Source organism: Myotis myotis, unplaced genomic scaffold, assembly GCF_014108235.1.
Source record: "Myotis myotis isolate mMyoMyo1 unplaced genomic scaffold, mMyoMyo1.p scaffold_m19_p_20, whole genome shotgun sequence".
Classification (NCBI taxonomy): Eukaryota; Metazoa; Chordata; class Mammalia; order Chiroptera; family Vespertilionidae; genus Myotis; species Myotis myotis.
In genome coordinates, this window is record NW_023416325.1 from 2,227,639 (window position 1) to 2,254,021 (window position 26,383).

The 26,383-nt window shown below is 37.9% G+C and overlaps 1 long non-coding RNA gene across 2 annotated transcripts in view; it reads right to left on the bottom strand.

The window, feature by feature from the left end:
• Window positions 1-26,383, bottom strand: part of LOC118678219 — a 47,078-nt gene that overhangs the window by 17,186 nt on the left and 3,509 nt on the right. For both annotated transcript variants that reach the window (XR_004974818.1, XR_004974817.1), the window contains exon 2: window positions 22,552-22,696. This is a non-coding gene — a long non-coding RNA (uncharacterized LOC118678219). The remainder of the gene's footprint in view (window positions 1-22,551; window positions 22,697-26,383) is intronic.

Genomic DNA, 26,383 nt, shown 5'->3' on the forward strand with positions numbered 1-26,383 from the left:
AAAGAGTCATATTCTAATGTTTAAATAATAGCAGAAAGGCAAAATTCTGAATTGGTATGCAGATAACCATATAGCTTCAAAATTCATAAGGTAAAAATTGGCAGAACTACAATTTTGGAAAACCACGCTATCATACTTTGAGATTCTACCTTCTACTCTCAATTATTGATGGATGAAATAGAAATTTAGAAAGCGTATAGGTTTAAACAAATTCAGCAAACAGCCTTATGAAATGGAAAGAGCCTGGTCTCTGATAGTGAATCCATACTCTTCACAAGCACACATGGAATTCTCCTATATAATAAAAGCCTAATATGCAAATTGTCCTCTTGGGCAGTTGTTCCACCAGGAGTTTGGGAGACTGGGAGTTCGACTGCTTGTAATGATGTGCTAACTACTGATGAAATTGAAATAGTAATAAAAAAACTTCCAGCAAACAAAAGCCCTGGACCGGATGGCTTCACAGGGGAGTTTTACCAAACATTCAAAGAACTGAAACAGTGATGGCGAACCTTTTGAGCTCGGCGTGTCAGCATTTTGAAAAACCCTAACTTAACTCTGGTGCCGTGTCACATATAGAAATGTTTTGATATTTGCAACCATAGTAAAACAAAGACTTATATTTTTGATATTTATTTTATATATTTAAGTGCCATTTAACAAAGAAAAATCAACCAAAAAAAATGAGTTCGCGTGTCACCTCTGACACGCGTGCCGTAGGTTCGCCATCACTGAACTAAAACCTATTCCCAAAAGCAGATAAAGACACTACAAAGAAGGAGAATTACAGGCTAATGTCCCTGATGAACATAGATGCTAAAACCCTCAACAAAATCCTAGCAAATTGGATGCAGCATTACATTAGAAAGGTCATACACCATGAGCAAGTGCGATTTATTCCAGGGATAAGAGGCTGGTACAATATCCACAAATCACTAAATGTGTTACATCACATAAACAAATTGAGAGAGAAAAATCACATAATCTTATCAATTGATGCAGAACAGGCATCTGAGAAAATCCAACACCCTTTCCTGATAAAAAATCAGCAAAGTGCGAATAGAAGGATCATACCTCAACATAATAAAAACCTTATATGACAAATCTACAGCTAACATCATACTCAATGGGCAAAAACTTCAGCCATTTCCCCTAAGAACAGGAACAAGACAGGGATGCCCACTTTCACCACTCCTGTTCGACATAGTACTGGAAGTGCTAGCCATAGCGACCAGACCAGAAGAAATAAAAGGCATCCAAACTGGAAAAGAAGTAAAATTGTCATTGTTTCAGATGACATGATATTGTACATAGAAAACCCTAAAGACTCCATAAAAAAACTACTAGAATTAATAAATGAATTTGGCAATGTAACAGGATACAAAATTAACACCCAGAAATCTATGGCTTTTTAAAAAATATATTTTTAGTTATTTCAAAGAGGAAAGGAGAGGGAGAGAGAGCGCGATAGAAACATCAATGATGAGAGAGAATCACTGATCAGCTGCCTCCTGCACGCCCCACACTTGATTGAGCCCACAATCCGGGCATGTGCCCTGACCGGAATCAGACCATGACCACCTAGTCAGCGGTTCTCAACCTGTGGGTCGCGACCACTTTGGCGGTCGAACAACCCTTTTACAGGGGTCGCCTAAATACATCCTGCATATCAGATATTTACATTACGATTCATAACAGTAGCAACATTACAGTTTTGAAGTAGCAACGAAAATAATTTTATGGTTGGGGGTCACCACAACATGAGGAACTATTAAAGGGTCACGGCATTAGGAAGGTTGAGAACCACTGTCATAGGTCAATGCTCAACCACTGAGCCACGCCGGCTGGGCTCTATGGCTTTTTTATATACCAATAATGAACTCACAGAAAGAGAAACTAAAAAAACAATCCCATTTACCATTGCAACAAAAAAAAATTAAGATACCTAGGAATCAATTTAACCAAGGAGGTAAAGGACCTGTACTCAGAAAATTACAGGATGCTGAAAAAATAGAGGAAGATAAAAAGAAATGGAAGAATATACCATGTTCATAGACTGGTAGAATCAACATCATTAAAATGTCCATACTACCTAAAGCAATCTATAGATTCAATGCAATCCCCATTAAAATACCTACGACGTATTTCACAGACCTAGAACAAACTCTCCAAAAAATCATCTGGAATAAAAAAAGACCCCGAATAGCTGCAGCAATCTTGAGAAGAACAAAGTTGGAGGGATCAAATACCAGATATCAAGCTATACTACAAAGCCACTGTTCTCAAAACTGCCTGGTACTGGCACAAGAATAGACAAATAGACCAATGGAACAGAACAGAGAACCCAGAAATTGACCCAAACCACTATGCTCAATTAATATTTGACAAAGGAAGCAAGAACATACAATGGAGTCAAGACAGTCTAGTCAATAAATGGTGTTCAGAAAATTGGACAGATACACGCAAAAAAATGAAACCAGACCACCAACTTACACCATACACAAAAATAAACTCAAAATGGATAAAGGACTTAAATGTAAGACAGGAAACCATAAAAATCTTAGAAGAAGCTATAGGCAGCAAAATAGCAGACATTTGTTGTAGCAATATCTTTACTGATACAGCTCTTGGGCAATGGAAACTAAGGAGAAAATAAACAAATGGAACTTCATCAAAATAAAAAGCTTCTGCACAGCAAAAGAAACCATCAACAAAACAACAAGAAAGCACATTTGCCAATGTTATCTCCAATAAGGTTTTTTTAAAAAAATTCTTTATTAAGTTGGTTGCATAAAAGATATATTCTCATACTGACAATTCTTGTCATGAATAAAATCAACAAAAATAAGGCAGTAGCAAGACATGCTTCACAAACAATCAAGTGGTAAGAATAAAAAATCTGACCTGTACAACAAAAAGATTAGGAAGCAAAATGTGAATAAGCCCTGGATTCAAAAATATACCTAAAGACACAAAAAGCACAATCCATGAAGATAAATAGGCAATACAGAACAGGGGAATCCTAAGGGGCCATTAAATACAAAGAAAGATCACCAACCTCAATAGCAATCAGAGAGATACAAATTAAAAACATCAAAGATTCCTTGTTTATGATGCATAATTTCTTTATCAACCATTTGTGAAATAAGAATGAATGTTAAGAAATATGAAATCCAAATTGCATTTATTTTACAATATCAATGCTAAATTCAATAACAACTTCATTGAATCTAAATATTAAAGGTTTCAAAAATAAAAGGCAATCTTAATTTTTTTAACCATATGAATAGGGTCTGCCAAAAAAAGTGCATTATTTTATTCTACTTGCAAGGAGAATAGGTCTCAACCTGCAGTTAAGTGGCATGAGCAACAAAGGACAACAAATATCACTAAGAGTAATGCCCATACATATAAAAATATCTAGATGAACCATGTTCTTTCTGTTTATATAGCGAGTCTATTAAACAATCAGCATAATGGTTTTAATCTCCAAAATTTATAGGGAACTCATACAACTTAACGAAAGGAAGGTAAACAATCCAATCAAAAAATGGGAAAAGGACCTAAATAGACACTTTTTGAAAGAGGACATACAGAAGGTCGAGACACATGAAAACATGCTCAAAGTCACTAGTCACCCGAGAGATGCAAATCAAAACGACAATGAAGTACCATCTCACACCTGTCAGAATGGCTATCATCAACAAATCAACAAACGACAAGTGCTGGCGAGGATGCTGAGAAAAAGGAACCCTCCTTCACTGCTGGTGGGAATGCAGACTGTGCAGCCACTGTGGAAAACAGTATGGCGTTTCCTCAAAAAATTAAAAATGGAACTTCCATTTGACCCAGTAATCCCACTTCTAGGAATATATCCCAAGAAATCAGAAACACCAATCTGAAAGGATATATGTACCCCTATGTTCATAGCAGCACAATTTATAATACTATAGCTAAGATTTGGAAACAAGCCTAAGTGCCCATCAGCAGATGAGTGGATTAGAAAACTGTGGTACATCTACACAATGGAATACTACACTGCTGTAAAAAAGAAGGAATTCTTACCATTTGCAACAGCATATATAGAACTGGAGAGCATTATGCTAAGCAAAATAAGCCAGTCGGAGAAAGATAAATATCACATGATCTCACTCATTTGTGGAATATAATGAACAACATAAACTGATGAACAAAAATAGAACCAGAGTCATTAGAAGCATCAAGCAGACTGTCCAACCTATGAGGGAAAGCGGGAGGTGAGTGGGTAAGAGATCAACTAAAGGACGTATATGCATGCATATGAGGCATAACCAATGGACACAAACAGAAGGGGGGTGAAGGCATGTGCTGGGGGGTAGGGGCGAGAGGTCAATGGGGGAAAAAGGAGACTTATGTAATACTTTAAACAATAGAGAATTTAAAAAAATACTTAGAATAAATTAAACAAAAGTCAGATAAGACTTACATTGAAAACTAAAAAACACTGCTGAGAAAAATTAAAGACATAAATGGAGAGAGATACTCTGTTCATGGATGAAATATTCATTATTATTAAGATGTTAATTCTCCCTAAATTTATCTACAGAGTTAATGTGACTGCAACCAAAATATTAGTAGGGGAAAAAAGAAGTAGACCACACGACTTTGAAGCTACCGTGAAGATTGTGGTATTAGCATATAAACAAGTTGTTCAGTGGGTAGAGTAGAATCTAAAAATTATCTATGCCGAAACCGGTTTGGCTCAGTGGATAGAGCGTCGGCCTGCGGACTGAAAGGTCCCAGGTTCGATTCCGGTCAAGGGCATGTACCTGGGTTGCGGGCATATCCCCAGTGGGAGATGTGCAGGAGGCAGCTGATCGATGTTTCTCTCTCATTGATGTTTCTAACTCTCTATCTCTCTCCCCTCCTCTCTGTAAAAAATCAATAAAATATATTAAAAAAAAAAAATAATAATAAAATCTAAAAATTATCTAATCTAATCTAATCTGATCTGATCTAATCTAATCTATAAAAGCCAAGCGATCAAACACTGGAACAACCTGTCGCTGTCATATGCACTGCGGCCGGCCAACTGGCCCAATGTGTGTGTGTGTGTGGGGGGGGGGGGGGGGGAGGAGCTGACACCTCCCCCAGGCTGGCCCGACTCCGATCAGGCCGCCCCCCCAACCCCGACTGGGGGTGGGCCCAGTCGGGGGCCATGGCCCCCCTCCCCTGCCGGCCCCCATCATGCACCAGGCCTCTAGTATGAAGATAAAAGAGCCCAGACATATATGGTCAATTGATTTTCAATAAAGGGTGTCAAGGAAATTCAATGGGTAAAGGACAGTATTTTCAATATATGGTATAAAAACAACTATGTATCATTTAGGGGGGAAAAAACCTCAACAGTTACCTCAAACAACACTCAAAAATTAATTCAAGATAGATCACAAACCTAGGCATAAAAGTTGCAATTAAAAAGCTTCATATGTAATAAAATATCTCTTTGACCTTGAGTCAAAGATTTCTTAAGACACAAAAAACACTAACCATAAAAGAAAAATAAATTGGAATCTCTAAATTAAAATGGTCTGCTCTTCAAAAGTCATCACTAAGAAAATGAAAAGGCAAGCACAGCCTAGAAGGACACATAAAAAGGAATCAATTCTTGATAGATTGTACACCTAAACCTAAAAGGTAACTAAAAGGCAGTAATTCTAGGGAAAATAGTTAGAAAACACAAGAGACTATAACCTAAGGCAAATGTTTCTTAAATAGGATATAAAAAGTAGTAACTATATAAAGGAAATATTTGATAAACAAAATGTCTAATAAAATAAGACAGAATAAAGTATATACCATATGTTTCCATTTATATAAAGTTCCAAAAGTCGCAAAACAAATTTATGGTGTTAAAGTTATGATATTTACTTTTGCATTTGCTTCTCTGGATGGGCTCACTTGGTAAAAATTCATCAGGTGGTACAATTACAATTTGTGTGTTATATGTCAATGTGTATAAAGTTAAAAAGAAAAACCCAACCGCTTTTTTCCCTAGTCTTGTTCCCTCTGAAGTCGTCTACGTCTCAGTAAAATGGCAACTCCATCCAGCAGTTCAGGGAAAAAGCCAATGAAGCCTCACTCAAATTCTTCCTTTCTTGTACGCACCACATAGAATCCCTGGTAAACATGTTGGAACTTTTACCTCTGAAACCTGCTGGCTGGCCTGTCATCGCTAGCCTGGACTAAGATAATGATCTCATTAACCTCTCTAACTCCCAACCTTTTTCCCTTCTGTCTGTTTTCCACATGGCAGCTGTAGCAACTATTTAAAAACATACATCAGGCCCTAGCCCAGTGATGGCGAACCTATGACACGCGTGACACGTCAACTCATTTTTTTGGTTGATTTTTCTTTGTTAAATGGCATTTAAATATATAAAATAAATATCAAAAATATAAGTCTTTGTTTTACTATGGTTGCAAATATCAAAACATTTCTATATGTGACACGGCACCAGAGTTCAGTTAGGGTTTTTCAAAATGCGGACACGCCGAGCTCAAAAGGTTCGCCATCACTGGCCTAGCCGGTTTGGGTCAATGGATACAGCATTGACCTGCAGACAGAAGGGTCCCAGGTTCGATTCTGGTCAAGGGCACATGCTTGGTTGTGGGCTTGATCCCTGGTAGGGGGCGTGTAGGAGGCAGCCGATCAATGATTCTCTCATTTCTCTCACATCATTGATGTTTCTCTCTCTCTCTCCCTTCCTCTCTGAAATCAATTAAAATACATATAAAAATAATCAGCTCACCTTATCTGTTTGCATCAAAGCCCTTCTAGTATCTATAAAGTGCTCTATGATCTGGCCCCATCTCTCTCCTCCCTGCTCACTCCACTCCAGCCAGAGGCCTTCTTGCGGCTTCTTGGATGCATCAAACATGCTCCTGCCCCAGAGCCTTTGCACACGCTGCTTTGGCTGATATGCACAAGCCTTGCTCACTCGTCCCCTTCAGCTTTCTGCTCTAATGTCACCCATCTGAGGCCTGCCTTGACAATTTTAAGACACACCCCTTGCAATCATGTTCTATCCCTTTTACTCCAGCTTTAGTTTTCTTTGTAGTGCTTATTACTGCATGGTAATATATTAAAATAATTAGTTTGCTGTCTTAAGGTTTACTAAGATAGGTATGTTTCTCTTGTTCACAACTACATCCTCACCACATAGAATAGGGACTAGCGCATATTTTTTAAGGAGTATTGAATTACTAAATAGAATGAGATACAGGATCTTCATGTAGAAATTCATAAAGCTTTATTAAAAGATGTTAAAAAGAAAGATGAATCATTTTAAAGGATAGCAAGCCTGAATATTACAAAGGGTCAATGAACCCAAAATCAGTCTGAAAACTAGGTGTAAATTCAATTAAAATCCTGAGTTTTTCATAACATTTAACAAGATTATCTAAAGTTCACATGGCAATGCAATGGACTCAGAATAGCCAGGACCATATGAGCAGGGGAGAAGGGGCATGCACAGATAATGAGACTAATTAATAAGAACCTGTGCCAGGATGCCTGTAGGCAGTTCATGCCCTCATGCCCCTTCCCTGTCCTCCTCTAACTCACAGGGCTGGGTGTCGGAAGCTACATTTCCCCTGATCCTGCCAGCAGATTTCTGGGTAGATTCTCAATGAAAGACACTCATACAATGAAGGCAGAAGTACACTTTTGCACCTTTGTCAAAGAATGGCAAATACCTGATGGACTTCAGCAGATGAGATGTGAGATTTTGCAGCATCCTTCAGGTGTTTTCTGTAAATCACCAGCCTAAGTATTGGTGACAACTGATTATTTCCAGAGATTTTCTGTAGTTTCTGCACCTTCCTGACTTCCTGAAAGTTAGTGGCAAACCTGAGAAGTAGCAGTCACTTCCTGAACCTTTATCCCTCGAGGCCTGCTACTGCTTTTGTAAATACCCAATTCTCCAGACTAAATCTGCTCTTGCTTGAAATACTTAAAGAGGTTTGTTTTCCTGACTAGACTCTGGCTGAATGAGAAATTATGGTTAATAAGATAGGGTGGTAATGATTAGTATAGAAATGAAAGAGAAAGCTCAGAATTAGACTCATGATATATGGAAACTTGATATTATAGAAGTGAAACTGCAGATCAGTTTCTTAGATAGTTAACAGATCAATAATAGGTCATATATCAAAATATGAACTAATTAATAATACTGCTATAACCCATTTCATAATATAGACCCATCTCAAAAGAAAATAAACTGGATCCTACTTCTACCCATATACAAAAATCAATTTCAGATGAATTAAAGCCTTGAATGTGAAAATAACTTTTATAAGCTTTATAGAATAATATTTTTATAATTTCAAAGAAAATATTTCTTAAATAAGACACAAAAATCATAAATCAGAAAGGAAATTCATCTCTGCTTATCAAAAAGCATCTTAAACTCTCTTCCCCTCTTGGCCCTCCCAAAACATTCAGAACAAAAGCCTGAGGTGGTTCTGAGCCAGGCAGGTATCAAACCAGGGGGAGGAACACAGTGGCCCAGGGAGGTAACAGTTCCCTCAGGGCGGAGAGCCTCCTTGAGGGGTGGGGAAGGAAGTGCCAGATGTCAGAGCATAGGCTGGCTGAGGAGGATGACGACCTGGAGTGGTGACAGTGGCCCCATGTGGGGTGCTGGGCCTGAGTGGGTGGGGGGAATATCCATCCAGGGCAGAGGTGGTGATGGCAATATAGATATGTTACGTACAGTGGGATCAAACAAATACACAAATGAATACTAAGGATATGGAAGTAAGGTTTCTCACTGTTGGAAATGGAGTTGCAAATATAGAAAGGTAGAATGAACCCAAATAGTATTGGATTGGAATTGGAAGTATTGATGTAAACTCATGGCTTACATCTATCAATTGATGGGTCAACTGACTGATAGACATACAGATTTATTCCCTACCTCTGACTGGGAGAGCCTGGCAGCAGCAACACCTAAAACTCAGATTTTGACTTCTAAATACTAGTCTCCACTAAAAGAAACCAGGGCTCCTTGGAAAATAGCTGACGCCAGGGGTGAACATTTTGTGTAGTAGAATGTTAAAAAGTGCACAAAGAACGTTTGGGACATGTCAAAAGTGCACAGATGACAACTTAAAGGGGCTCCCACTGGCCAGATCAGGTACAATTTCAATATCAAAATAAATAATGCTAGAAACAAGTTATACTGCACTGAATAAATAAGAAAATCATAAATCCATACTGATATTTAAAAAATGAATAGACTGAAAGTTTGATGAGGAACAAGATAGTTTCCATCTGTGGAAAGTTTTTTAAAGGTTTTCCATGTTACTTTTTAAAAAAATATGTATTTTTATTGATTTCAGAAAGGAAAGGAGAGGAAGAGAGAGAAACATCAATGATGACAGAGAATAATTGATTGGCTGCCTCCTGCACACCCCCTACTGGGGATCGAGCCTGTAACCTGGGCACGTGCCCTTGACTGGAATTGAACCCAGGGCCCTTCAGTCCACAGGCGGATGCTCTATCCACTGAGCCAAGCTGGCCAAGGCTCCATGTTACTCTTTATCATGTTCATGCTCTCCTTATGCTCCAGAAAATATTAAGTATACGTATACATGCCGTCGTAGTGTCCTCATTTCTTCAATCCTATCATCTGTGCCTTTCTTATCAGTTTTGGAAGAATTTTCTCCTCAGTAAAGGTTATTATTTTCCTACTTTCATCCTGGTAGCTACTGCTGGACACTAACTTCTACAATGTAGGGTGCGGGACTTTTAAGGGGAGGGTATTCCTTTAAATACTTTTGTGCTTTGTTCTGGGACAGGTTACTTGGAAACATTGGATCTTTTCGGGGTTTGCTTTTAAGCTTTGTTAGGTTTGGACCTGAGCAGCCTACAGTCCAAGGCTCATTCAGCTCTAGCACTGAGGGGACTACATTCTAAGAATCTATCCAATGCCCGTATCACCATGAAGTTTCTCCACTCTGGCTGGTGGGAACATGCCCTATTCTCATACGTGTGAGCTCCGCACATTGTTCTGCCTGTTCCTTATGGTGCTTCTATCCCTAGTCTCGGGGACTTTCCTCACCAATGTGCTCAAGACTGGAGAACTCTTGGTGGGTCTCCAGAGTTCTACGTAGCTCTCTCCCCTCTCGCACTCTGTCCTGTGAGTTCTAGTCACGTTGACCTCCCCAAATCCTCAACCTCAACTCACAGAGACCACTGAGCTTGCATGAGTTCCCCTTCACTGTGGTGAGGCCTTGCAGTAAGTTGGGGCATCATGGGGCTCACCTCATTTGAGAGATCAATACCTAGCACTGCTTAGCATCCAATGTCTCAAAACTACTGTTTCCCATAGTCTGTCAGATTTTCATTATTGTTTAAGACCTTAGGGGAAGTCTGGACCCTGTTATTCCAAAATGGCAGGAAGTGGATGTGGAGAATGGAATATTTACATTGTTTCAAAGTACCCCTCCACAAAATATTTACCGATTACAAAGAGAAAAACCTAGAGAAGGCTGGCAAACATCATTTTAACAAAAGGACCAAAATAAACATCATTAGAAATGGGACACATTGGAATCGTGAGCCATTTTATAATGAAGGTCCTTACTGGTTACACAGGGAAGATCACAGCATTTACTTTTGTGATATTCCTGCCAAAGATGTACCACCTGAATCTAATCACGAGGAAACATCAAACTCAAACTGAAAGACATTCTACAACACCACTGGCCTGTGAACTGTATAAACATTTTGGCAAGTAATTCGAGAACAACTATGAAAGATGTTTATATATACCTTGTGACTCAGCAATTTAACTCATAAATATATATTCTAGAAAAAAACATACATGTGTACAAGAAGAGACCTACTGGAATGTCCATATGGTATTATTACAGCAAAATGGTAAAATCAACTTAAATACTCACCAAGAAGAGAATGAAATGTAGAGCGATGAAAAAAGAATGAACTAGAGCTGCACATAGCAACATGGATAAACCTCATCAACAATGATGAGTAAAAATAATCTATTACAGATATGCATGGGAATTACAACAGCAAATTTACAGGGCAGGTGAGAGGAGAGAATACAATGTAGGAAGAATATACCAGCAGTTTCAACTGTCTTTGTAATGTTTTATTTCCTAGGATAGATGGTGGGCATGGATTTTCATTATGCTATTTCCTTTCCTTTATGTCTGAAACTTTACTAAAAAGTGTTAATAATCTAAGTTGAAAAAATTCCATCCAAATTCGTTAAAATAAAAACATTGCTAAAACATGTTTTCTGAAAAAATGTATTCATAAGGAAAGTCTATGCAGGCAAGCCTATATAATAAAAGCCTAATATGCAAATTGACCAAACGGCGGAACGACCGGTCACTATGAGGCGCACTGACCACCACAGGGCAGACGCTCAACACAGAAGCTGCCCCCAGTCCACAGGCCCCAGGCCAGCCAAGGGGGTGCCAGCAGGAGCCCCCCAATCGCCCCACCAGTCGCCCTGCAGATTGGCCCTGATCGCCGGCCAGGCCTAAGGACCCTACCTCTGCACGAATTTCGTGCACTGGGCCTCTAGTATCAGATGAACTTGCACTGCATTGACAAATAATTTCCAAAACATTTGGCTAACTTTGACAGTGTAGCAAAACTTATCAATTTCATCTGGAATCTGACCAAACTGATAATTCATCCAGATTTGAATAACTGATAAAGCTTTAATAAATCTTGAAAGACTGAGTAGGATGGCTATCAACCAGCATATGAGTAACAATATATAGGCTATTTGCCACATAGTTGCAAAGAGCTACACATATTTAACAAAAAAATTAACTTACCACCCCAAAATCATATTTTTAATTGGGAGTCATGCACACATATCAGATGAGGTATAGGATAAGGGTTTAAAGTTTCCTGTCAGAGGTAATAGCGTAGAGGTGTTTCTTTCTTAGCCTTTGGGCAAAACCAACTGTTTGAAAAATTCATTTAGGTTGGCTATGTGGGCTAAAGAATGCTGACTTGGATTTTAATGAAAAAACATAAATTAAGCCATTTCAAAATGAAGGTAAAAAGACCTTGCAGGTCTTGATCCTTGTGAGCCTTTGGAATGTTTGAACTAGGCAAAATAACCTTTGGAATGGGCCAAACTAACACTATATTCCAAACAACTGTTTGCAGACATCCTGACTAAGAGGACTGAAATTTAAGGACATTCCTTAGAATCAGTACCACCATGTATAGCTAAAAAATAACTTAGCTTATTAGCACCTATAGAAATTGCTTCCTTCTATTCATATAATTATTTCCCTTCCCCTTCTCATAAAAACCCCTTGCCAAATTGGGACATAATTTGGGTTTCTGCCTGAATCTATGCCCCTGGATTGCAATTTTTTTATGATATTAAATAAATGCTGTTGCTGCTCACTTTGGCTTTTTCAGTTTTTAGGTTAATTTTAAAAAAATCAGTAAAAGTGCTTATTTGTGCAGGGTTCTAAAAATGCCAATGACTTCACAACTGATTGAGTAGATGCCAGATTGCTTTCTGAGATCATCCCAATTCCCAACCCCCATTCCTAGCCAGATCCCAACACATACAGAATTACTTATGGGACTTTTCAAACTTTTAGAATTCACAGAAAGATGTTGAAGTTTCTGTAGAAGGATGTGTTTTTGATACATCTTCCTGGCCACAAAAGAGCATTTGGCACTTTTTGAAGAATAAGTTGCAAACAATGGCTTTTTTCCTTTGAAAATCTATAATCAAAGAATTCTTTTGAAAGAAAACCCACATGCTTTTCACAAATCATTAACAACCTATTTGGATATGTCTATCAATTTGGATATTCTTGTTAAGATAATGCATGCAAAAATACATATATATTCTTCAGCTTCCAAAAGGTTTTGAGATGTTCTAAATAAAAGTACAGAACAAAATCCATAATAATGAAAATAAGAGTCAAGTAATGTGGAGGGCAAGGACAGGAAATAGTGAGGTGCACACACGGGAGGGTTTTATCACATTGTGGTCTGTGACCATTCACACAGCGTCTGCCTTAGTCCTCTCCCAGGGCCCCTCTAAGTAGGGCTGGAATAGAGCAGTATGGCGCTCTTGTCACTGAGAGACTCTTCCAGTCAATACCAGTGACAGGTGGCATCCACTCTCTGTACCCAGAGTCTTGGCCTGTGGCCCACACCCTGCTCTTTCAGGAGGCTTCCACCAACCACCCCTGACACCAAGGAATGATCAGGTGAATCTTCCCACACAAAAGGCCAGAGCTCTCTTCCTCTTTGCTCTATTACTTTTCTTTCTTTTTTTTTTTTTTTTAACAACTATGAAGGCTCTGGGATGACTTCCAGAAAAGAAATGTGGGGAGTACCTGAATCCTTCAGACCACAAACTAGTTACTAAGCCACTGAGAGAAGTCTCACCCCAGGCAAGTTCTGCTGTTCCCAGCAGTGCACTCAGCACTAGACATTTGCCATAAGCTTCAGGATCAAAAGGTTACTGGGCGCACTCCTCCCAGAATCATGCCTGTGCCTTTCCCTCCCCTCTCTTCTTCCGGTTCAGCCTTGCATCTCCTAAACTCTAAGGGACCCCACAAAGACTGGCAACCAGGGCAGCAATGGGCAGCAGCAGCCCATCCCAGGCTAACCACCCTGGGCCCGTCTCCAAAGCCCCCTTTCCTGTGACTTCTCAGTGAGCCAAAGCAGCCCCGCCTATGCCCTCTCCTGTTGCTTCTTCTATCCTAAGCCCTTCCTTGTTTCATTGTCCCCAGCTTTAATAAGTGTATGAGAGAGAGAGAGAGAGAGAGAGAGAGAGACACCAAACATTTCCCACTTATTATTTTCTGTTCTGGCTTTTCCCTCTCTCCCTTGCTGTGCTCTGAACTCCAGGCAGAGGATTTTATGTTCATTGTAGAATGAACTGATAAAGGGAAATGGTGGAACTGAGAGGTCTTTCTGTTAACGTGACTCATAAACTTTAATGGTTTATTATCCTAAAAGAAATCTAATTACCACAGCTCTAATATCTTGCTAATCTTGTATTAAAAAGTTTTTTAAAGGGCAAAATGACAATGAATAGTATCTCTACTTTCCATTTTTTGAAAATCTGGCTGAACATTAAAATTATATCATGAAAGTAAAATTTTTAATTCATTAGGATTAGAATATGATTAACAGATAAATATTTCCCTACTTTTATTTCCCAGATAAGCTTAGAATCCCTCTTTCAGAGCATTATATTATAGAATAATTTGCCAATAAGAACATTCAGCATGACTTAAGGAAATATCCAGGATGCTCTAAATTTCTTAATTTGAGAAGCAATCTGGCCCTAGCCGGTTTGGCTCAATGGGTAAAGCGGTGACCTTCAGACTGAAGGGTCCCAGATTCGATTCTTGCCAAAGGCACATGCCCAGGTTGTGGGCTAGATCCCCAGTAGGGGGCATCCAGGAGGCAGCCAATCAATGATTCTCTCTCATCATTGATGTTTCTATCTCTCTTCCCCTCTCCCTTCCTCACTGAAATCAATAAAGAAATATATACTTAAAAAAAAATGAAAATGTTGAGAAGCACTCTGAATTCACTGACAGTCTCCACAGTTCACAGAAAATAGATCTTATTTAAATTGAGAATTTTTACTCAACTGATCATGAAAAAGACATAATATTGCCCTATGAACTAACAATCTACTTTTTGTGAATCAAATTATGTTTATAAATGTATACATTGAAAAATAAAATATAACCAAGTCAAAACAATATTACCTTAATCCTATCTTCATCAACTAATTTTATCCAACTCTATTACTGTAATTATGCCTGAAAAATGACAATGAAAGCTACTGTTTTTCTGTAATACTCTTCTAGCACAACCAAGCACCAAGCGGTGGTTCCAAAGGTTGATTTATCATAACTAAATGATAAACATTTGCATTTCTGTCCATATTCCCTAAAGGTAAGAAAGGAGAATCTAAATTTGGAATTATTTCTAGGTTTCGTTTTTGAACACAGTAAAATGGCCCATAGAATTGGCACCTTTTATAAGCACTTAACAGAAAAATTTCTCATTTTGAAGAGGATATTTCTAAACATTCCAAGTTTTGAATCATGAATATCCAGACTCCTTAAAGAGTAAAACCAAAAACACTGAAGTGTTAACCCCCAGCACCTCTGAATGTGACCTGTTTGGAAATAGCATCTTTGCAGAAGTAAGGTTAAGATGAGGTTATCAAGGTGGGATCTAATCCAACATGACTGGTGTCACAGAAGGAAATGACATGAAGAGATACAGGGAAATGCCATGTGAGGATGGCGGAGTAGGGTAAGGTACCTATGAATCAGGAACACCAAAGATTGCCAGGAAACTATAAGGAAGAGGCAAGGAAGAATTCCCCCCACAGGTTTCAGAGGGAGCATGGCCTGGCTGACACCCTGATTTTGGACTTTATTCTAAGTATTTTATTCTTTTAAATGTTACTATAAATGGAATTATGTTCTTAATGTCATTTTGGTTTGTTCATTGCAAGGAATAGAAATTGATTTTTGTATACTAATCTTATATCCTGCAATCCTGTTGAACTTATTAGTTCTTTTTTGTATGTGTGTATTCTTTAGGATTTTTCATAGTCAAGACCATGACATTTGGAAATAGAGATAGTTTTTCTTTTTCCTTTCCAATCTAGATGCCTTTTAATTCTTTTTCTTGCCTAACTGTACTGACCAGAACCTCCAGGACAATGCTGAAGAGAAGAGGGGAGGGGCATTCTCATCCTGCTCATTATCTTAGAGATCACTCTGTCCTCACATTCAGGGTGATCCTAGCTGTGAATTGTTCTTAGATGCCCTTCATCACACTGAGGACGTTCCCTTCTATTCCTAGTTTGTAGTGTAATATTTATCATCAAGGGTGTTGTTCAGGTCTATATTTGTGTATTTTAGGAAAGTCATAAAGTTGTCTTCCTACAACTTTAAAACATTTGCATTAACTTCATTCCTAGGTATTTTTCTATTGCTATTGAAAACGAGAGAGCTCCTCAGTCCTTAACTCCCCAAAATGATTCCACGAGCACTGGTGGCCTGAAAGCCCCCATGAGGACCCCTCTCCTGAACTCCATTTGTCAGACTCCCTTCTTAATAACCTTTTCATTGAGTCCCAGCCAATAGGAAGATGAAATTACAAGTGTTAAACCTTGAGGGAGAAACCAAGATGGCGGCATAGGTTAACGCTGGAGATTGCTGCCTCGAACAACCACTTCAGAGATATAACTAAAGGACAGAACGGACATCATCCAGAACCACAGGAAGGCTGGCTGAGTGGAAATTCTACAACTAGGAGGAAAGAGAATATCATACCCAGACTCAGAGGAGGCGCAGTGCTGAAGTGAAATACTCAGGTGCGGAGTGCGCGCGCGGAGCGGGCTGGCGGCGGAGGGCGCGGTTGTTGTTTTCAATCGGGAGGGAGTTTCAGACTCTGAGCTCCAGATCTGGGCGAGTCTCTGGGGACCCAGACTCAAACAGGAGAAGCAGGACTGTCTGGCTTCGGTCGGAACTCAAAGGCAGCTTTCTCTCCGAGGTTTGCAGTGGTTGCTGGGACTCTGAGAGGCAGAGCCCCTAGGGATGGAACTGAGAGCCGCCATAACTGCTTGCTCCGGCCTGCCCTGTAGATCCCCGGGGACCCGCCCCGCCCAAGCCCTGCTCAGAGCCATTTGCCAGATAGCCTCAGGCAAAGGCTAGATTAGCACCGCCCTAGAAATACAGCACAGAAGCTCTCCCACTGCAGACACAGCTGACTCTCATAGCCAGTTAGCCTGGAGGTCAAATCACCCCTGGTATTACCGACAACAATCAAGGCTTAACTACAAGACTGCGCACAAAGACCACTAGGGGGTGCACCAAGAAAAGATATAAAAATGCGGAGACAAAGAAACAGGACGCAAATGTCAGAAATGGAAGATATAGAGCTCAAAACCACACTTTTAAGGTCTCTCAAGAACTGTCTAGAAGCTGCCGATAAACTTAGTAAGGCCCTCGAAAAGACTGGTGAGACCGCCGATAAATGTAGTGAGATCCTCAAGAAATCTAATGAGACCCTCGATGTTGTGATAAAGAACCAACTAGAAATTAAGCATACACTGACTGAAATAAAGATTATTATACAGACACCCAACAGCAGACCAGAGGAGCGCAAGAATCAAGTCAAAGATTCGAAACGCGAAGAAGCAAAAAACACCCAACCGGAAAAGCAAAATGAAAAAAGAATCCGAAAATACGAAGATAGTGTAAGGAGCCTCTGGGACAGCTTCAAGCGTACCAACATCAGAATTATAGGGGTGCCAGAAGATGAGAGAGAGCAAGATATTGAAAACCTATTTGAAGAAATAATGACAGAAAACTTCCCCCACCTGGTGAAAGAAATAGACTTACAAGTCCAGGAAGCGCAGAGAACCCCAAACAAAAGGAATCCAAAGAGGACCACACCAAGACACATCATAATTAAAATGCCAAGAGCAAAAGACAAAGAGAGAATCTTAAAAGCAGCAAGAGAAAAAAACCCAGTTACCTACAAGGGAATACCCATACGACTGTCAGCTGATTTCTCAACAGAAACTTTGCAGGCCAGAAGGGAATGGCAAGAAATATTCAAAGTGATGAATACCAAGAACCTACAACCAAGATTACTTTATCCAGCAAAGCTATCATTCAGAACGGAAGGTCAGATAAAGAGCTTCACAGATAAGGAAAAGATAAAGGAGTTCATCACCACCAAACCAGTATTATATGAAATGCTGAAAGGTATCCTTTAAGAAGAGGAAGAAGAAGAAAAAGGTAAAGATACAAATTATGAACAACAAATATGCATCTATCAACAAGTGAATCTAAGAATCAAGTGAATAAATAATCTGGTGATCATAATAGAATCAGGGACATAGAAAGGGAATGGACTGACTATTCTTGGGGGGCGAAAGGGGTGTGGGAGATGCGGAAAGAGACTGGACAAAAATCGTGCACCTATGGAAGAGGACAGTGGGTGGGGAGTGAGGGCGGAGGGTGGGGCGGGAACTGGGAGGAGGGGAGTTATGGGGGGGAAAAAAAGAGGAACAAATGTAATAATCTGAACAATAAAGATTTAATTAAAAAAACAAACAAACAAACAAACAAACAAACAAACAAACAAACAAAAAGAAAACGAGAATGTCTCTCCCAGTACATTTTCAAGGTAGTCACTGTTTGTATATACATGAACAGTACAGATTTGTGTATTAGTTTGAAGAAAACACACTTTCAACTGTACAACTTAACACAGTAATTTTTTTTTTTTTTAAATATATATTTTATTGATTTTTCACAGAGAGGAAGGGAGAGAGATAGAGAGAGTCAGAAACATCGATGAGAGAGAAACATCGATCAGCTGCCTCCTGCACATCCCCCACGGGGATGTGCCCGCAACCCAGGTACATGCCCTCGACCGGAATCGAACCCGGGACCTCTCAGTCCGCAGGCTGACGCTCTATCCACTGAGCCAAACCGGTTTCGGCTTAACACAGTAATTTGATTTCAAACCTAGATGTAAATTATTGGATTCAAAAGAATTTTACATTTGCAGTCAAAGCAAGTTTAGAGTTTTAGTCTTGTTCTGTATAAAAGTATTCACATCACAAAAGTCATCCAGTGCTAACTGTACATTCTATTAATAATACTAGGAAGAAGCAAAGGACCAAATAAACCTAAAAGACAGAACTAGATATATTTTCTTCAATGATGGTCTTTTGAGGTTAAAGGTAATCAAATAGAAGAGAATGCTTACATCAATATCTGTTTGAAGAGCAAACTTTAGAAGTGAGCATTTTAATACTATCACTTTTTAAAACATGCAATGGACTTAACAGAGAGAAAGAAGAGCTCAGTTGTTTCTCCTGTATGAAAGCCATACTAATAAAAATATCTGAATAAAGATCTATCTTTAGATAAGTCAATACCGGTTGCTTAAAGGTAATACTAACATTTAATCTAAAAACATTTTCATCTTATACTAGACTCACTACAGACTAGTCACAGAAATGAAGAGTTAAAATTCCAATGGGAAAAAAATCATAACACATGAAATAATAAAGACATGTCATATAAGAAGCTCACTGTTCACATATACAACAGCAACAATTTTACTATGTACCAATTTTTTATAAGGTAGGACATGTTTTTATTGACTATGATTTTGTGTTACCAACAATAAAAGATTATATATTTTTTCCCCTTTCTTCTCTTCTTCCCTTACCCTATTTCGTTTTGTTTTTATTTTATAGGCGTGCCATCAAGATGCTCCAGTGTTGCAATATTAGAACAAGGTACTAGTTTTGCAATCAGGCTCAATGATTGATAGATTCTTAACCATATTAATTTTATGGCAAATATTTCAAAATTTGACAGTTTCAAAATAGTACATATTTTAGAATCTCTCTCCTGCCATGCTTAATGTTAGAAGCAGTGAATTGTAAGAAAAATTAGAGAAACCAGAAAATGATATTTATCATGAATGGCAAGGAAAGGGGAACTCAAAAGTCACTATACTACTCCAAATTTAACAGAATGCTCCCTCTAGCATCAAGTCTTATTTATCTCTAATACTTAATATGTGAGAAGATTCTAGCAAGTGAAAACAAAATGCAATTACATTTTATTGCAAGAAATTTAGAAACATATTTTTAACAAAGTTAGCTATTCAAAAGTGTTACCTTAGGCTGTCTCTTAATAGCTCCTTTTCACAAGTGTGAAATTTAATGAAGGCAACAGCATTTATAAGCCACACCAAAATGGTATCTTAATTACTAGCTGTATTTACTTAGGCAAGAACAGATTAAATGGAAAGAGAAATTAGTTTTACAAATGGCATCATACATCTTTATGTTACACCCCCCTCCATCAAGTCACAGATGGTTATGTCTCTTGAACTTCCTAATAATGTAGGCAATTTTCTTTTCCTTGGGCACACCCAAATTCATCACTTCTCTAAATTATATATTATTTTTGAATCATTTACAAAAATTGAAGCTGTTTATCATAATAATTTAACATGAAATGGACCTTTCCCTTAATGTGCTCTATATGAATATGAAACAAGATTTATTGCAACTACTGGTCTTATAAAGTTTGCAGTGTACTCATTACATACAGTTTGGAGGAATACCTCCACCTGACCTAACTAACTCTAAGTAAGGGTTCCTACTTCCAAATCTAACAGCTAAAGCCTGGGGTAAAGTCATGGCTAATGTTACTTAAGCCTGTCACCCAATTCATGTCTTAAAATAGGGACTCATGAGGACCTATGTAAGACTGCTCTCCTCAGATGAGTGTCCATAAAACTCATGCATTAAAAAGAGCCCAGAGATGTTGCTTCTAATAATGGCTAAGTAATTTATATTAGAACAATAATTCCACATACAACACCTATAGTATCTGGACAAAATAATTTTGAAAACACACAAAAAACAAAAACAAAACATCAAAAAACCACCCCCCCCCCCCCCCCAACTACCTAAAAGCACTGGAAAGCATCAAAACCAGCAAGATACTGCACTGGAGGATCGAGCACTGGGATGAGTTTTTGGTTTTCTACTTGGGGCAGGCCAAGAGGCTAAAGCTCAGAAAATCTATAGTTTTACTTTCTCATCTCAGAGGAAAAGATTTCAGAATTTCAGAACAAATGTAGCAGCTGGTGAGGAGGAAAATACTACAAAGAAGAGAATAAGGAGCACCCCCAAATTGTTTATAAACACTGCCCCAATCTTTGGTTAACCCATAAAGTACGTATGTAAAGAGCAGATTCTAAGTAGTCCAGAATAGGCTAAAAGGACCAAACAAAAATTTCAGCTGCTATCCACTGTGGAGGACATAAAGTTTATAATTCCAGTTCAATCAATCTAATGGCCTGATTTAAAAAAAAAAAGAAAGCAACATACAACAGAATACAAAGTCTTTACAATACATCACTCATAGTGACTAAGATACAATCCAAAGGTACTTCAAGAAGATGTGGACCGTACTGAGACATTCAATGGAAGCTGACTCTGAGAGGACTCCAGATGCTAGAGTTTACATACAAGGAATTTAAGCAGCTAGTACTACTATGTTTGAGGACATTAAAGAGAATATACTTGCAAGGAATAAAAAGATAAACTCAGTAGAGAAACTGAAACAATATAAAAGAGATAAATGGACATTTTAAATTTGAAAATTACAATGTCTGAAATAAAAGCTTCACCGGATGGGTTAACTGCAATTTGAAGAGAATAAAAGGATATATGAAATTTGAAGCAACATCAATAAAAATTTGACAATCCTTAGAAAAATATATTTTAAAAAGTGAACAGAGCCTCAGGCACTTGGGGGACAACATGAGGTATATAACATATATGTAACTGATTCCTAGCAGGAGAGAAAATGAAAAAGAAAAAATACCTGAAAAAACGAAGGATGGCTCCAAACTGACTCAATATCGTTAAAGTCATAAACCTCAGCAAACCCCAAGAAAGATAAACACGAAGGAAAATATGCCTAGGCACAGCCATAATCAAAATGATAAAAACCAAAATTAAAGAAAAAAAATCTTGAAGGCAGCCAGAGGCAAAACCAAACCAAACCAACAGCAAAAAACCCACATTACAAGGGAATAATGAATGACTCAAAATGTCTGCTGACTTCTCATTAGAAACAACAAAGGCCAGAAGAAACAATGGAACAATATGTTAAAGCTCTAAAAGAATAAAAGAAAAAAATCCAAAATACCTTATCCAGTAAAAAATATCCCTTAAGAGTTAAAGTGAAATAAAATTTTACATTAAACAAAAAACTAAAAGAAATTCATTTTTAGCAGGTGTACAAGAAATGTTAAAAGAAGATCAGTAGGCAGGAGACAAAGGATACCAAAAGAAAACAGATACTTACAAAGAAATAAACAGGATCATAAATGATAAATATGGGGTAAACATAAAAGACTGATTTTCCATTCATTTCATTAAAATACATGACTGTATAAGCAAAAATTATAACATTGTATAATGGAGTTAATCATGTTTCTACATGTATTATGTATAGCAGGGGTGGGGAACCTTTTTTCTGCCAAGGGCCATTTGGATAACTTCATTGGAGGGCCACACAAAATGATCAACTTAAAAATTAGCCTGTTATATTTGGTCAAACATTTAATTAACTCACCCCTAATGTGTTGGCAGGGTCAGACCAAATGATTTCGCTGGCTGGACGTTTCCCCCCCATGATGTATAGCAACTATATCATAATGAATAGAGGACTAAAGTAAATGAACCCATATAGCTGAAAGTTTCTTATATTTTATGTGCTGAGGTACATAAATTTTAAATCTAAGTAGATTATGAAAAATTAAGTTTATACATTTTAATTCCTCAAATAACAACTTTAAAAAATATGAAGAGAGCCCTGGTGTTGCTCAGTGATTAGAGCTTCAGCCTGAAAACTGAAGGGTCACCAGTTTAATTCCCAATCAAGGGCACATACCTGGGTTGTGGGTTTGATCCGCAGCCCCTACTGGGGTGTATGTGGGAGGCTATCAATTGATGTGTCGCTCTCACATCGATCACTGTCTCTCTTTCTGTCTTCTTCTCTGTCCTTCTCCCTCCTGCTTCCATCCCTTGCATTCTTTCTAAAAATCAATGGAAAAAATAACCTTGGGTGAGGATTAACAAAAAAAAATTAAAAAATATGAAGAGAAATAGTTAATAAGCAGAAACAGAAGAACAAAAACCAAAGGAGATAAATAACCACCATATCAATAATTATATTAACTGTTAGTGCATTAAACATTCCAAAATGCAAAGGTTGTCCAATGGATAAAAAAGCATTACTCATGCTGTCTATGAGAAACACACAGACATAAAATAGGCAGAATGTAAATGGATGGAAAGATGTGCCATTAAAAAATATATAAGTATGAATAAGATTAATGAATTGGTTATATTAAAATCAAATAATGTAGACTTCAAGATAAAAAATAACTAGAGATAAAGAGAAACATAATTATAACATCTTCAATTCACCAGGAATCATAATGTGTATGCAGCAATCATAATGTGTATCCATATACAGTAAACCCTTGATTTTGTGGACCTCAGACCTCGATTTAATGGATTTCAGACTTAATGGACAAAATTTCCAGTCCATATGTCATTTATGAAAATTAACACCCTGTTAATTTTAAAATGCTTTTAACCAAGATTGCTTATAACTAAGTTAACAGGGGTTTTTTTGTTGTTATTAATTCACTGTTATTTTTAAACAATTTTAGCGAATAGGCCCTATGTTGGAAAAACCACTGTTGTAATTTCACCAACATAAATAAATATTACATTTCTATAACTATAGTCTACATATTTAAATCCAAGAGTCAATGCTTATAAACAATGTTCGGGGAATCATCACCATGTAATCACACCACATCGCGCTCAATGCATGGCATGGCTTTCTGCAGCAGTTTTAACACGTGCCAGCCGATGTTCCCAGGTGCACTAAGCCACACCCCAGCTGTAGGCATTTGTTTATTCACAGCCACTGGGAAATGCACTTATTTACTGAACCTATTCAGCATAAATTTAAAAATTAGCCCTAACCGGTTTGGCTCAGTGGATAGAGCATCGGCCCACGGACTGAAGGGTCCCAGGTTCGATTCCGGTCAAGGGCATATACCTTGGTTGCGGGCACATCCCCAGTGGGGGTGTGCAGGAGGCAGCTGATCGATGTTTCTAACTCTCTATCCCTCTCCCTTCCTCTCTGTAAAAAATCAATAAAAATATATTTTAAAAAAATAAAAAAAAATAAAAAATAAAATAAAATAAAATAAAATAAAAATTAGAGTAATAATATAGGAAATTTTTCCTGTGAAATTAAACTTTTCACACATAGTTAATTACACAAACATGTCTACATTAAGTAAAAACAGGTAAACTAATTTGTCAATGTTTTAACATACACACTCGGAAAATCTACTTTATTATATAATGGACTTCCTGCTTTAACAGACACACCCTGGCCTGAATTAATCCATTATATGGAGGTTTTAGTGTATTAACAATTGGAAATTGAAATTTTAAAAATAATGTGAGCATCCAAAAACATACAATGCTTAGAAATACATTTAACAAAAACATATTCTAAGCATTTTGTTTCAGACCACTACACTGAAAAATATAAAACACTGTCAAGAGATAGTAAAGAAAAAGAATTGAATTTTCATGGATTTGAAACCTCATCATTAAATTGTCAATTATCCCCAAATTTGATTAATTCAGTCCAACCCCATCCAAAACCCCAGCAGGCTTGATTTTGTAGAAATTGTCAAGCTCTTTCTAACGAAACTGAACATCTAATTAAAACAGCAAAAAGTAAAAAGCTTCTAAGACAGTGGTTCTCAACCTTGGCTGCACATTAGAATCACCTGGGATCAGGATTTTAACAAGATTCCCAGGTGATTCTAATGTGCAGCCAAGGTTGAGAACCATTGTTCTAAGAAGAAAATGTAGGAGAAAAATCTTTGCAATTTTGGAGTAAAAAAAAAAGATTTCATAGCTAGGACATAAAAAGCATAAGGTTTAAAAAAACTGACATACTGAATTTCATCAAAAGGTTTTGTTCTTTAAAAAGCACCATTGTTGCACAGTGGTTAGGGCGATGGCCCAAGCACCAAGGGTTCGATTTCTGGTCAAGGGCCCATACTGTGCTTGGGTTGCAGGTTCCTCCCAGGCCCCTAGTTGGGGTGTGTTGGGGAGGAAACCAATCTCAATCTTTCCCAGTATCTATCTATCTATCTATCTATCTATCTATCTATCTATCTATCTATCATCTATCTTCCCTCCCTTCCTTCCGTCCTCCCTCCCTTTCTCCCTCATACCTTCCCCTCCTTCTATTTCTACTCTATCTAGAAAAATCAATGGGAAAAATATCCTTGGGTGAGGATTAACAACAATACCATTACCATTAAGTAAACAACACAAAAATTTTATGTGTATCAATAAACTCATATCCAGAATATAATTTAAAATCTTACAAATCAATCAAGACAAAAATAACCCAATTATAGCCCTAACCGGTTTGGTTCAGTGGATAGAGCATTGGCCTGGGGACTGAAAGGTCCCAGGTTCAATTCCGGTCAAGGGCTTGTACCTTGGTTGCAGGCACATCCCCAGTAGGAAGTGTGCAGGAGGCAGCTGATCAATGTTTCTAACTCTCTATCCCTCTCACTTCCTCTCTGTAAAAATCAATAAGATATATTAAAAAAAAAACAAAACCCAATTATAAAATGGATAAGTAATAAATATAGAAAATACAGGTGGATAAATAATATAGAAAAATATAGATGATAAGCTCCTACACTGATCTTGGCAATGATTTTTTTTGTTTGACACCAAAAGCAAGAACAAACAAGTAGGACTATATCAAACTAAAAGGCTTCTGCACAGAACACTATCGTAAAGCAACCTACTGAATGGAGAAAATATTTGCAAGTCATATCCGGTAGAGGGTTAATTCCCAAAATATATAAAGAACTCATACAACTCAGTAGAAAAAAAGAGAAAAACCTGATTAAAAAGTGGGCAGAGGATCTGAACAGAAATATTCCCAAAAATGCATACATATGACCAACAGGTACATGGAAAGGTGCTCAGCATCCCTAATCATTAGGGAAATGCAAATCCAAACCACAATGAGCTATCACCTCACACCTGTTAGACTTGCTATCGCCAAAAAGACAAGAAATAGCAAGTGTTGGCAAGGATGTGAAGAAAATGGAACCCTTGTCTACTGTTGGTGGGATTGTAAATTGGTATAGCCACTGTGGAAGACAGTATGGAGGTTCCTCAAAAAATTAAACATAGAAACCTATCATATGATCCAGCAATTCCACTTCTGGGTATTTATCTAAAGAAAACAAAAACACTAAAAAAGATATATGCACCCCCTCCCCTTTCCCCTGTTCACTTCAACTTTATTTACAATAGCCACGACATGGAGGTGTCCACTGATGGATGAACGGATAAAGAAAATATGGTATATGTACACAGGCGATATTATTCAGTCATAAAAAAGGAAATCTTGCCATTTGCAACAACATGAATGAACCTGGAGGGCGATATGCTAAGTAAAATAAGTCAGACAAAGAAAGACAAATACCAAATAATCTCATATGTGGAATCTAAAACCAACCAACCCACAAACTCCAAGCTCATACACACAGAGAACAGACTGGTGGTTGCTGGAGCTGGGGGTAGTTTTGGGAGGGGGGAAATTGGTAGGAAGGATCAAGAGGTACAAATGTCCAATTATCAAGTAAATATGT